Raw genomic sequence first — 14,637 nt, 5'->3', positions numbered from 1 at the left:
CCATCTATTTCCCATGAAGTGATGGGACCAGATGCCATGATCTTCGCTTTCTGAATGTTGAGCTTTAAGCCAACTTTTTCACTCTCCACTTTCACCTTCATCAAGAGGCTTTTGAGTTCCTCTTCACTTTCTGCCATAAGGGTGGTGTCATCTGCATATCTGAGGTTATTGATATTTCTCCCGGCAATCTTGATGCCAGCTTGTGCTTCTTCCAGTCCAGCATTTCTCATGATGTACTCTGCATATAAGTTAAATAAGCAGGGTGACAATATACAGCCTTGACGTACTCCTTTTCCTATTTGGAACCAGTCTGTTGTTCCATGTCCAGTTCGAACTGTTGCTTCCTGACCTGCATACAGGTTTCTCAAGAGGCAGATCAGGTGGTATTCCCATCTCTTTCAGAATTTTCTGCAGTTTATTGTGATCCACACAGTCAAAGGCTTTGGCATAGTCAATAAAGCAGAAATCGATGTTTTTCTGGAACTCTCTTGCTTTTTCCATGATCCAGCAGATGTTGGCAATTTGATCTCTGGTTTCTCTGCCTTTTCTAAAACCCCTTGAACATCAGGAAGTTCACGGTTCCTGTATTGCTGAAGCCTGGCTTGGAGAATTTTGAGCATTACTTTACTGGCATGTAAGATGAGTGCAGTTGTGCAGTAGTTTGAGCATTCTTTGGCATTGCCTTTCTTTGGGATTGTAGTGAAAACTGACCTTTTCCAGTCCTGTGGCCACTGCTGAGTTTTCCAAATTTGCTGGCATATTGAGTGCAGCATTTTCACAGCATCATCTTTCAGGATTTGAAAGAGCTCTTAAAATTTCAGTGTAACCAAATCAAATATTTCATAACTGGGAGGGAAGACACAGAACTTTTTGTGCAGACCTGATAGATACAAATAATCAGGGTAGTGTTGTATATTTAATCCCTGCTTTGGCCACCTGATGCAAAGAGTCAACTCACTGGAAAATACCCTAATGCTGGGAAAGATTGAGGGCAGGAGGAGAAGGCGGCAACAGAGGATGAGATGGTTGGATGGCATCATTGACTCAGTGGACATGAGTTTGAGCAAACTCCAGGAGATAATGAAGGACAGGGGAGCCTGGTGTGCTGCAGTCCAAGGGGTTGCAAAGAATTGGACACGACTGAGCGACTGAACAACAACAAATCCCTGCTTCTTGATCCCAAATAGAAACAGAAGAGGAAGCAATTATTCTCTTACCATGGGACCTCTGGACCCACTCATTTTATTTCATAGCAAAGAGTCCTTATACCATCATCCATATTAATCTCCTACAAATTTTTGCTATTCATTAATTTCAGTAAAGCTGGTTCTCAAAGGTTACCTTGGGGTATCCAAAACACCTGAGCCAAGAATTTGTTTTGGTGACAAAATCATAGCCATCGTTTCTTTGGCACTTTATGCTCTTCCAGGCACAGCTAAATTCTTTACAAAGATCGCATTGCGTTGTCACACGAAGCATCTTTTAATAGTACTTACCACAATTTTATATTTTGAACTTACAGTGTATAATAATGTGTTTGCTGAGGAACAAAAGAAAACAGGCACAAACAATAATTGATCATGGATATGGATAGAATATTATCATCTCTGATGATGAAACCAAGGCTTTGAGAGCTCAAGAAATGGAACTATATGTGGAACCAGGTTTGAAGTCCATGTTGTCAGGTGTCAGAGTTCATCAGAGCTTCACCAGTGGAGACTGCAACCACTCTTTCAGAACCCTGAGCCTTGCTAAGATAGAGGAGCCTAAAAGGAAGCAGAAAGATTCCACCTAGAGAAGCTCAGAGTTGTAAAGAAGGCAACACTGTACAAAGTGAAGAGTGGAGATGGAAAACGTGGGTCTTTAGTATCATTGAACTGACCTATTTACCCAATGCCTACCTTTACCTCACCTATTGGAATGTGAGCTAGTGAAATATGTTTAAAGTCACTTTATTGTTTTTAATTATTTAAAAAAATTTATTTTTAGTTTTTTTTCTACAGTATTTTTTTTGCCACATGTGGCATGTGAGATCTTAGCTCCCCTACCAGGAATTGAATCCTTCCTCCTGCAGTGGAAGTACCATGTCTTAACTGCTGGACACCAGAGAAGTCCCTAAAGTCACTTTAAATTGGGTTTCCTTGTGGTCAAAAGCCTCCTGAAATAAGCTTTTTTCAATTTCTTATTCAAAATGTTAAAATGATTAAGAATTAACTCAGTGTCTTAGCGTAGCATGTGAGTACTTTCTGTCACACTCAGCCATGCATTTTATATTCTGGCTGAGCTGGACTGCTTGCTCTGACCATATCCTTTGCTGTCCCGCAGTCCACTCTGCCTTCCTCCTGCACTTTCTCCTTAGTTCTATTTGCCATATACTTGTGCTGTGGTTAGTCGCTCGGTTGTGTCTGACTCTTTGCTACCCCATGGGATTCTCCAGGGAAGAATACTGGAGTGGGTTGCTATGCCCTCCTCCAGGGGATCTTCCCAACCTAGGGATCAAACCCAGGTCTCCTGCATTGCAGGTGGATCCTTTACTGTCTGAGCCACCAGGGATGCCCATGTCATATACAAAAGTCTCTTCCTTACTGAATGATAAACTCCTTAAAGGCAGGAATTGGTTTCATCTTTGTGTTTCACTGTATGTTTCTTGTTATAGAGTCCATGTGGAGATTTGTCATGTTACTGAGCTGAATTCTACAATGTGTGACCTCAAACTTTTGTGTTAGTAACCCCTTACCCAGGTAGCTCAGGCTTCCCCAGTGTCTTAATGGTAAAGAATCCACCTGCCAATGCAGGAGATGCAGGTTTGATCCCTGGGTTGGGGTCGGGAAGATCCCCTGGATATGGAAATGGCAAGCCACTCCAGTATTCTTTCCGGGGAAATCCCATGGACAGAGGAGCCTGACGGGCTACAGTCCATGTGGTCACAAAAGAGACACAACTTAGCGACTAAACAATAAACTCCTTATAAAATAAGAAGGATAATGCCCTCCTCAATTCCATGAGAACTTGCTCTTGGAAGATGTAATATGCTATTCCGTGATTCATATTTTTAAAATTTTTAATAATTTTAAAAAGGATTAACTTAGTCTCACTCCTGTGGGCCTGTGCACTTCCACACAGAAGTTCTATTCTATAACTTCAGAGTCCAGTGTTGAGCATTGGCTGTTTAACACTCCATTTTCCTCAAACTTAAGCCCCACAAATAGTGGATTATCAAACTTTTGAGTTAAATTTATAATGTACTTCAATTCTTGACTGGGAAAATAATTTTCTCTTGCTTGATACATGATTTCCTCAACATTCATTTTTAGGTAAGATGAGTTGACCTAAAACAAATAGACTGCCAGATATTTCTCCAGGAAAGATGGAATTTATTCAGTATCAACAACAATTGTTATGTATCATTGTTAATTTAGAGTCAATAATTATGGGTAAGATATAATACAGTGTTTATAAGTTAGAGCCCGGCAAGGAGATGGAAACCCCAGAGTAATTTGTAAAGGGAAAGCTTAATATGAAGAACTATTCACTGTTTTCAGAGAAAACTAGTGAAAAGGGATCAAAAGAGTTCTAAAGAATACCCCAAGGCTGAAGAAGTATCCAAGGAAGGAGACTCTTCCCAAGACTGTGACTCATTTCTCTGTGAGGTAATTGCTGCCCAGTGGGTAATGGAGAGGTTTCCTGAGTGCCCAGGCCAGCACTGGTCTATCCTCAGGAAGCTGAGGTCATGAACAGTGGGGGCTGGGACTCCCGAGCTAGAAGGCTTCTGCAGTGATGCTAGTAGGCTGAGGCTAGCTGGTAGGACACTGCCTGCTGGGGTACCTGCTGGGAGGCTACCTGGGGAAGCTGCTGTTGAACTGGCTGTGCAGCTAGTTGGACACTGGCTGGACTTACCAGAAAATTGCCAGGAAGTCACCAGCAAGAGGTATTGAACTCTCTGGGCACCCACAGAACCCAGCTAAATCCAGCCGTGAGGATGTAAAATGAACTTGCAGATGTGTAGGTAGCTGGAGAGACTATAGAACACTCCAGAAACTGCTGCCTGGAGATGATGAGATGCCAGTAAACTCAGCTAGGATGACTCCAGAACTCACCTACAAACTGCGTTGGGAGGTACTGCTGCAGTTACTGCTGGAAATGCTATTGGGGCTGAAAAGACTTTACAGGAGTGCTGCTGAAAGTCACTGAAGGTGAGCTCCACTGGATGTCCTGCGTGTTAGCCCAACACTGCAGGAGAAAAGAAGGCACACAGGAACCGGGAAGAGGCAGCCCCACCTCCTGCAGTGTCCCTCCAGCACCCTCTGTTGACCAATTTTAATATGCCATCTGGAAAGAAATATTTCAGTATCACAAACAGGCAAAGAACGATGGATTTGGAGTTGAGAATCAATACATTAATAACTGACTGGCACTGTGTTTTTGTCAAAAGCACTACTTTATATTAAAATTATCTCTTTACTCATTTGTCTCTTCCACTAGCAGATGATATGCAAGGGTTTCAAAGGTAAGGAAAATCTTTATATTTATGCATGGCATAGACTTTGGCACATGTTATGTATTTAGTAAACATTTATCAAAATGTGGTACTACATTACATAAATATTGCATACTGCACTGAAAGGCTCACTTGGTCTGACAAGCCCTAGGTATGCCAAGTTTATTTGGCATGAAGGGAGTTATTTCTGTTATTGTCATCATTTACACAAAGAAGGAAAATTACCTTAGTGGCAGTAGACACACTGGATATCTGTAGAGTCACTATTTTCTAAAAATGAACTTATTTTAGTTCCTTGAAAGTTTGCTTGAGATTGACTGACAAAATCCTCCATGAATCACTAGGATTAAAAAAAAAAAAATCCCCCTTCTTTTGAGAGGAAGAATATTCTACTCAGAAATATATTGAGGGAAAAAAGCAAATAGACTAGTAAGCTGAAAGATGCCCATTTCACAGATTTTAGTAAAATAGAAAAAATAAGAACGACTTATATATAACAGAAGTTGTGTGCTTCAGTATGTGTCAACAAGATCCACTTCTGTGACATTCTGACTTAAAAACTGAATTTCATCTCATGTCGAAGATATCTGCACTGAATGAGTTTGGGAGTTGAATAAAGAGATGAATTTATTTAGTCAATATCAAGTATCAAGTCAATGCTTTGTGTAGGATAGAAATCAAAGTATAGTTAAAATATAGACTTAGCTACTACAACAATGAGACCCCCAAAAAGATAGAAATCAATTTCTTTCTCATGCTACACCTGTGAGGTGGGCTGTGCTTCATAAAGTCTTTTGGAAAGGAGCTCAGGTTTCTGCTTTCTTGTCCGTTGGCCATTACTTGGGATGTCATCTTGCCCCACAGTAGAAGACCACTCACTGGCAAAAATTTAGCCCAAATTCTCCTCTAGCATTGGTTAGGGACAAGAGGAAGAAACTGCAGTTTTGGCCATGAGTTTGTCCAAAGGTGTGAATCATCTGTCCAAAGTGACTGCTTTTTATCAAATCCAGTGGCAAAGCAAGGACATCTTTATTTTCCTGGAGTAGCCATGTTTTAAAATTTTGGTAAAGACGCTCTGTGCCAATTTTGCCTTGGGCAGCACCTCCCAGTTCCAGCCCACAGAGAAGAGAGTGAAAGCAGAGGGTAATTCCCTCTGAAGGAAATGGCGTTGAGGTTGTGCTTGCACTGAGACCCATTGACTGGAACATGGTCATGTAGTCACAGCTTTCTGCAAGGTAAAGTGGGAAATGTAGCCGTGAACTAGCCAGGATTTTTAACTATCAAAAACAAGGAAGAATAGATACTGGAAGTTAGCGGTCTCTGCTACACTAAGATACTCTATTCTGAGATAATTAAAATGTTTACTCAGTTTTAAATACCTTTTATTTAGGAATATGTTGAATGTTCTGTAATAATAACATTGATTAATATTAGCTATAAAATAGTGTTAACTAATCTGAATATGTTAAGTGCTTAGATAGAGGATCAATGTCAGCCCTCACAGTTTCAGTTACCTTGTTTTATTAAATTGATATATAGGCTGCTAAAAAGATGATCATTCACCTTTAATAAACACATTGGTAGCTAATCTGCCAAGAAACAAGAAAATACATGAAAAAATGGGGAGAGGAAAATGAAGTAAAGGAAATTTCTGAAGAAATATATGGGGTAGGAGCACAGGTACAAAACTTAATTGAAAAGGCAAAAATTATTAAACAACAGCAAACAGAATACCAATAGCCTTGGAGGAAGGACAGTAATATCATTAAAGTTTGAAAATGTCATCTGGGATAAACCAGAGATATGAAGAGCAGGAGCAGAGATGCAAGTTGAAATCACAGTGTGACACACTCGCTGAAGAGTAATGACAGGAATAACCACAATTGAAAAGAAAGCATAAGATATTATATGACAATATTTTACAATACAGTACATATCACGGGTTTGATCCCTGGATCAGGAAAATTTCCTGGAGGAGGAAGTGGCAACCCACTCCAGTATTGTTGCCTGGAAAATTCTGTGGATATAGGAGCCTGGTGGGCTACAAGTCCGTAGTGTTGCAAAGAGCCGGACACAACTGAGCACGCATGCCTGTATGTTTTACGGTACTATGCAAACAAATTTGAAAAACTGAGTAAAATAGATGATTTTACAGAAATTTAAAAATGATTGACCCCAGAAGAGATATAAAACCTAAACAGATGAGCAACCTCATAAGAAACACAGGAAGCAATCAGAGAAACCTCAAATAAAAAGTTGTTTTGTGGATGACTTTTTTCAAATTTTCCTAGTACCGAGAATGTCAATGTAATTTAAATTGTTTCAGAGATAGAGAAGAAGGAAGGCATCTGTATCCATAGAAACAGAACCAACAGGATGTGTACATTAGTCAGCTCAAGCTGCCATACCAAAATATCATAGACAGAACGGCCTAACCAACAGGAGGCTGGGAGCAGAGACCAGGCTGTCAACGGGATCAGGTCTTGGTGAGGGCTCTCATCCTAGTTTGCAGATAGCCCCCTTCTCACTGTATTCTCACATCATAAAGGGAGCAAGTTCTCTGGTGTCTCTTCTTATAAAGGGCACTAATCTCATCATGAGGGCTCCACCCTCATGACCTCGTCTAAACCTAATTACTTCCAAAGGCCTCATCTTCAAATACCATCATATGAGAGCTGGTGCTTACACATATGAATTTTGAGGGTGCAATTTCAATCCATAGCAATTTGTGTGTGCATAATGAGAGAGAAAATATTAATGAAAAAATCCTAAAGAAAATATTAACATGCTGAATTTAACAGAGGTCAATATTAGGAAATATGTTTAATTCCAAGAGTAGATTGAAGGACAAAAAAATAAACGTGATTGTCATGGTAGAGCCTGGTAGAACCATCTTTTCTGGTGAAAGGAACTGAGAGAAGAGGACCTTAACCTGAGAAAATGGGAGAAATCCTGAACTGAGGGATCTGGAGAAGAGGACTCCTAAATTATGTGTGACCTGATGCAAATCAAGCTTACACCTGACCTGTGCATGTACAGAACAGACTAAAAGAAGCACAGCAGAAGTTTTGGGAACTGAATTATGATATAAAACAGTACCCAGTTCCCAGACTGGCACACAAAGGGTGCACGTGCAGGGCAGACACACACAGCTTAGCAGAGCTTTGAAAACTGAGCTGACGATGGAACCACAGCCCACAGATTGCAAGATAGAACTTTCAGTCTGAATGGTGACTGATTGCTAACATCAGTCAACATTCTCCACGGGATTTTAACAGGATCCAGAGTCTCACAACATAATATTCAAAATGCCCATGGTACATTTGAATTTACAAAAAATTACCAGAAAAATATGACCACAACTTAAAAGCTAATCAACAGATGCCAAGCCTGAATCAACCAGATGTTGGAATTATCAAAACTACTACTTAGGAATCAAAGACTGGAATAGTAATGTGTGCAACAATGTGGATGAATCTCAGTTTTATATGTTACATATAAAATAGGGTACCTTCTCTGTGATTCCATTTATATGGCAGTCTGGAAGGGGCTAAACTACAGAGATGGTGAACAGAGCAGAGGTTGCCCGTGGTTAGGAGTATGGGAAAGGATGGACTATAAAGGAGGGGCAGGGTGGAAAATGCCACCTTGATGGCAGTTTGACTCCATGTGTTTCTCAGTAAGTAGAATGAACTTCTTGTGTGAATTTAAAGTAAATATTAAAAGTACTCTAAACACTTATTCTTTCCTCCTTCTGAAGAATGATCTAACTACAACAATCCACCTATCTTACATGCTAATATTACCCAGTATTTTCATATCACCTTGGTTTTATAGCTATGAATTGGCCATCATATTTCTTATTCTTTTTTATATTCAACTTTTTTAAGATTTACCAATATGTAAAATGGTTTTTTTTCCTTCTTGCCTCTCCTTCCTTTCTGCAATTACTCTTCTCCCTGAAATAGCGATACTTCCCTTAATAATTCATTCAGCAACATTTAACTAAATTTACTCATTATTATCCAAATAACCCTTCAAATTGGTCTCGTATTTGAATGATAGCTTATCTGGATACAATATCTAGACTCTCAGTTATTTTCTTATGAATATTATAACTACATTATTTCATTGTCTTCTCGCAGCTACTGATGCTATTTATGGTGAGAGTTGGACCATAAAGAAGGCTGAACACTGAAGAATTGATGCTTTTGAACTGTGGTGATGGAGAAGACTCTTGAAAGTCCCTTGGACAGCAAGGAGATCTAACCAGTCAATCCTAAAGGAAATCAACCCTGAATATTCATTGGAAGCTCCAATACTTTGGCCACCTGATGTGAAGAGCCGACGCACTGGAAAAGACCCCACTGCTAGGACAGACTGAGGGCAGGAGGAGAAGGGGGTGACAGAGGATGAAATGCTTGCATGGTATCACCAACTCAATGGACGTGAATTTGCGCAAACTCCCAGAGATGGTGAAGTATGGGGAAACCTGGAGTGCTGCAGTCCATGGGGTCTTGAAGAGTCGGACATAACAGCGACTGAACAGCAGCAACAAATGCCACTTATCAGTCTGTATTGTTTTGTGCCTCATTGCTTAATATCTCCTTTTTATTTCTGAGATTCAGTAGTTTAAGCATGTAGCTTTGAATCTTAGATTCCTAACTTTATTAAATTCTGAAGAGTTCTATGCTTATGATGCATGCTCAGTTGCTTCAGTCATGTCCAACTCTTTGTGACCCCATGGACTGTAGCACACCAGGATCTTCTGTCCATGGTATTCTCCAGCCAAGAATACTGAAGTTTCCATTTCCTTCTCCAGGGGATCTTCCTGATCTCGGGATCGAACCCACGTCTTATGTGGCTCTTGCATTGGAAGGCAGTTCTTTACCACTAGTGCCACCTGGGACGCCCTCTTCTATGTTCATATCATTTACAAAATTTGCCTCTCTTCTATTCTCGCTAATGTCTTCTCATGGTGTACCAGTTACACTTATGTTGAACCTTTTCATTCTATCCTTCATGTCGGTTCATTTCTTTTTCACATTATTTATTGCCCATAGTTTTCTCAGTAAAATCTACCAATTCACTAACACTCTTTCAATATTCATATAATCTTAAGTTTAACATATTCAATAATTGTTAAATTCTAGTGACTATATTTCTTTTGGAGAAGGAAATGGCAATCTACTCCAGTACTCTTGCCTGGAGAATCCCCATGGATAGAAGAGCCTAGCAGGCTACAGTCCATGGGGTCACAAAGAGTCAGACACAACTTAGCAACTAAACCGCCAACCACCATATTCAGTAACTTAAATTCTAGTGGATATATTTCTTTTCTACAAATTTCTTTTTTCTTTTTAAAATTTGCTTGGCAATTTTCATAGTAACATATGTTTCTCATGTTCTTGTTTGTTTAGTTTATATACTTTAATTATTTAACATGTTTATTTTATTGTTGTGTCTGATCATCTTGTTCTTGGAGGTAGGGTCCAACCATACCTTTTTTTCTCTGCTGATCTTTTTCATGGTACATTTTTTTCCATGTATGCCTTAGAACTTTAGAATGTGAGCTTATCTTCCCAGGATTTATGTGTGATAATCCTATGTAATTTGATTTAAGGTATCCTAGGATTTTTCACTTTCACACATTGGAGAAGGAAATGGCAACCCACTCCAGTATTCTTGCCTGGAGAATCCTAGGGATAGAAGAACCTGGTGGGCTGCCGTCCATGGGGTCGCACAGAGTCGGACACGACTGAAGCGACTTAGCAGCAGCAGCAGCAGCAGGTCCATATTTATGTTAATTTACTGGTATGGAGTTCGCAGACTTACAATGATGATGTCAATTCAAACCTCAAAATTGTGTGATCAGGTCTATGATCATAAATTTACAACAATTATTAACTTTTTTCAACAAAAGCCTTGGTTGAGACCAAAAGTTTTCCTTGTCACCTTCCTATGTTAGGGACAGGTAACTTTTAGTTTACCTTTTCTATATGTATAAATAATTTCTAACTGCCTATCTTTTTGTAGGCTCAATTCCCTACATGCTATTTCAGCATGGATTTACGCTCAGTTAATTTCCAGGCCTCTGGTTCATTAGGATTCACAAACCCCTCTTTGAAAGACATTCTTTTTTCATTCAGTTTCCTTTCTTTCCTTTTGTCCTCTGGAGACTTCCCCCACTTTCTTGTGAGTGTAGCTGTGTATATCAAAATGATGTTTGCTGTCTTTCATTTATAATTTCTGTAATTTTGCATTGAAAAGCTTTTCATTTACTGTCCTATTTTCAGAAAACCTTTTCTTTTTTAAGATGATATTAAACCACATTAATTTGTCCACAGCTTTACAAACTCTTTTAAAATATTTTGGTATTAATTTTGAAGGTATTTTAATAGCTTCAAATCAGGACAAAATTATACGACATGGCCAAAAAATGGTTCATGTGAAAAGACTAAAACCCTAGGTTAATAAACAATGTAGCAATCTAGGATTTTTGCAACTGGTTTCTTTTAAAGAAAACTGAATACAGAAATGGTCAGAGTAATATGATTGTGTAAATAACTTGAATTCTTCTCAGGCAAAATCCTTCATTACAAGATCTTAATTCTAACAAGATAACTGGCATAGAAATTTGAAGGTCTAGTATGAAAATTAATGGTTCTGGATGTTTGCTGTTCATCAGTTCTTAAAGACATAAAAATGATTTACCTCAGTGTTGGCAGGGCTGCAAGGAAAAGGGTAAATGCTTTTATGGCTGATGGTAATATAAATGGGTGCCATTTTCCTAACCATCAAGACGGTAATATGTAACAAGATCTTAAAAATACATTTATATCACCTGACAAAAGAATGCTACTCCTGACTATACGTCTTTCTCCTATTTTCTTAGAAGTGTTCAGCGGTGTCTATGTGTAAAAATCAGAAATTTATATGCATTAAAAACATAAAATTCAGTAGAACCTAATTATTTTTATTAATAAAATTGATGTAATTTTTAAATGAGTACAATTTATTATATCAATTTTATTAATAAAAATAATTAGGTTCTACTGAATTTTGTTTTTAATGCATTTATTATACATTGCTGATTTTTACACACGGATACCACTGAACACTTCTATGAACATAAAAGAAAGATATATAATTCAGGTGTAGGATTCTTTGGTCAGATGATATAAATGTATTTTTAAGATCTTGTTATATATTACCTTCTTGATGGTTAGAAAAATGGCACCCATTTGTATTGCCATCAGTCATAAAGGCATTTATTAATAAAATTGGTGTAACTTTTAAATGAGTAGAACTTAAAAACATGACAACAACTGAAGCTAAAGTGAAAAAGGGAGATAGTTTACCGGCCCTTATTATCATGACCTGGCCTTTTCCCTTTCTTAAAAAAATATGTAATCTGATTTCTTTTCTATGATTTTTGTTTGGCTGAAATGATACGTATTATAACTGATATATTGAACACTTACAAGATTAGCACATATCTCTATTCATTAACAGATGTTTAAATACACTTCTCTAAAGTAGGTGAAATGAGATAACTATTAAGCATCATGTGCTAAACAGTAAACAGGCATTAGATAGTCATGATAAAGTAATAGAGTATAACAGCAACTGATACTTTATTGTTATGATTCCAAAGACAAATTGTCCTCAAACTGAGGTGACCTGTGGTCCTATGTCCAGAATTGCCCTGCACCCACAGCTGAGAGTTTTCTGGTACCCCAGAGTGTCCTTCAAGTTACCATTTCTTCCCATCTAAATTCATGTGTAACAACAGGGAAGGAGAATGGATTTCACGAAGATATTTGGAGCACATTTCCTTCAGGCCCTTGAGAACTATGACCTAGCATATGACTTGCAAATAAAGCACAGAAACACTGACTTGAGATGGCTCTGAGTTTCTAGTAGGAATTAAGAGAATTCCCATCCAAAAGAAGACACAGTTGTAGCACTTTGTTTTCCCATACACATTTTATCGATGCTACCTTTTTAGGTGTGAATCCTTGTATGGAGCAGTAGGGTACATATTATGATTACTATTAACACAACTGAACACACGCACTCAAATGATTACTATCACTATTGCTACTACTATGTGCTGTGCGAAGTTGCTTCAGTCCTGTCCAACTCTGTGCGATCCCATGAACTGTAGACCTCCAGGTGCCTCTGTCCATGGGATTCTCCAGGCAAGAATACTGGAGTGGGTTGCCATGCCCTTCTCCAGGGGATCGTCCCGACCCTGGGATCCAATCCGTGTCTCTTACCTCTTCTGCACTGGCAGGCGAGTTCTTTATCACTAGTGCTGCCTAGAAAGCCCTACTATACTACTACTACTACTACCATTGTTATAGTTATTGAAGTGTGCACTGAAATCCACACTAACTAGCCTTTCCCTGTCTGGGGTTTGAATCTGCAGTGGAGCTGTAACATATAGGAAAGGAAGCCCCATGAGTCATTTCAGATACAGATGTCCCTGAGTTCTCACTAAAATGCATTATTAGTATCTGTTTCCAGGAGCACATATCTTCCTTCATAAATACTTTCCAGATGTGTTCCTCTTGTTTGTAATAGAAAAATACACATTTCAAAAAAAAAAAAAACTATGAAGTGTAACATTTTAACTAAAAATGATCTAGTACTATAATTTATTAAAAACTCAAAATGTAAAACCAGCTATAGACATCTGTATAGCTATCTGTAACTATAGCTATCTGTAACTATCACACACCCATCCAAATTAGGTGTATGACACTTTTTGCAGCAGAATGCAAATACTTAACTAACCCATTCTGCATCTTGAGTTTCAACACATTCTGTCTCCCCATCTAACAAACTTGCCATGCATCCTCTAATTTTGTCCCTGTGTTTCTCAGTTTCATCTCTCCGGACTCAGAACTTTGGCACACCTTTATATTTTTGTGTCATAACCTTGTATTGATTTATTATGTTCTCCTTAGGGTTACTCCTCCAAGTTCAGGCTAGCCCTCTATTATACTTTCCCTAACCACAATTGGCATTTGTTCATTCAGTAAACTGAAGGACTAGTCTAACATCTGTGTAAGAAGTCATCAAATGCACTGCTACGTTCCACATAGCTGGGCAACTGTTTCTTCCCCACACAGGAAAAGACAGCAGGCTTGTTCCCATACCCAGGCATGGAAATCTGGAAGAAGGTGTGACCTCTGAAAAATGGGCCAATTAGAAGACGTAAGTGGACTGGGTACTGAAGCTTGCAGATTTTATTCTCCATTCCTAGGATTCTGAAAGCCATTTTTCAAAACCAATGAAGATCATTTAGTATAAAACCTAAGAACTTTCCTTAAAAGATAGGGCTTGCAATCACTTGAATAGGACCGAATAAGAACAGGTGCCCCCCACCCCCATCCTCATCTTTCATGGCACAAGCAAAACTGGATGGAGCCTTAGTCTCCCAACCTCCAGATCAGCACTCTCGTAAGCCACCAGCCTCATCTTGGGTTCGCCCAGAGTGGTCATCTGGATCAGGGATTCTGACCCACCCCAGCCTTAAATGGATCACCTTCAGGCCCATGCAGAATTTAGCAGTGGTCCAGTCCCAGCTCTGGCTCGACTTCTTTTCTTGATTTCCTTTCTTCCTAAGGCAGGAAAGTGGAATGGTTTTCTTTAGGAAATTTCTGAGGCCCAGGGAAAGTCCTAGAAATACCAACATCAGAGGTTCCACAATTAACTGGCCCAGTTAGATCACCTGGTGATGAATCTCACCGTTAACATACCTTACTCATGGACCCAGAGCTTCCAATCACCCCTCCCTCTACAGTATGCACAGATAAGTAGATATTAACAGGCATTTCAGAAGGCCCTCTAATATGAAAGATATAGACCAAAAAAAAAAAAAGAAAAGAAAGAAAAACAGCAAGAAGCCACTTAGGAGAGAAATATATTAAATAGGAAGAAAGAAAAAAGTCTATCATTAATATCTTCAACTGTGAATAGTTTTATATAGTTTTAATAAGGTATAACATTGAATGCCAATCCAACATATCAAGCCAAAATTATGATACCACTCTATTGGGAAAAGGATGGTTCACACACACACACACACATAGAGAGAGAGAAGGAAAGGGAGTTAAGTCCTCACCCTT

This window comes from Bison bison, unplaced genomic scaffold, assembly GCF_000754665.1.
Source record: "Bison bison bison isolate TAMUID 2011002044 unplaced genomic scaffold, Bison_UMD1.0 scf7180017864035, whole genome shotgun sequence".
Taxonomy (NCBI): Eukaryota; Metazoa; Chordata; class Mammalia; order Artiodactyla; family Bovidae; genus Bison; species Bison bison.
Note: the sequence above shows the minus strand (reverse complement) of the source record.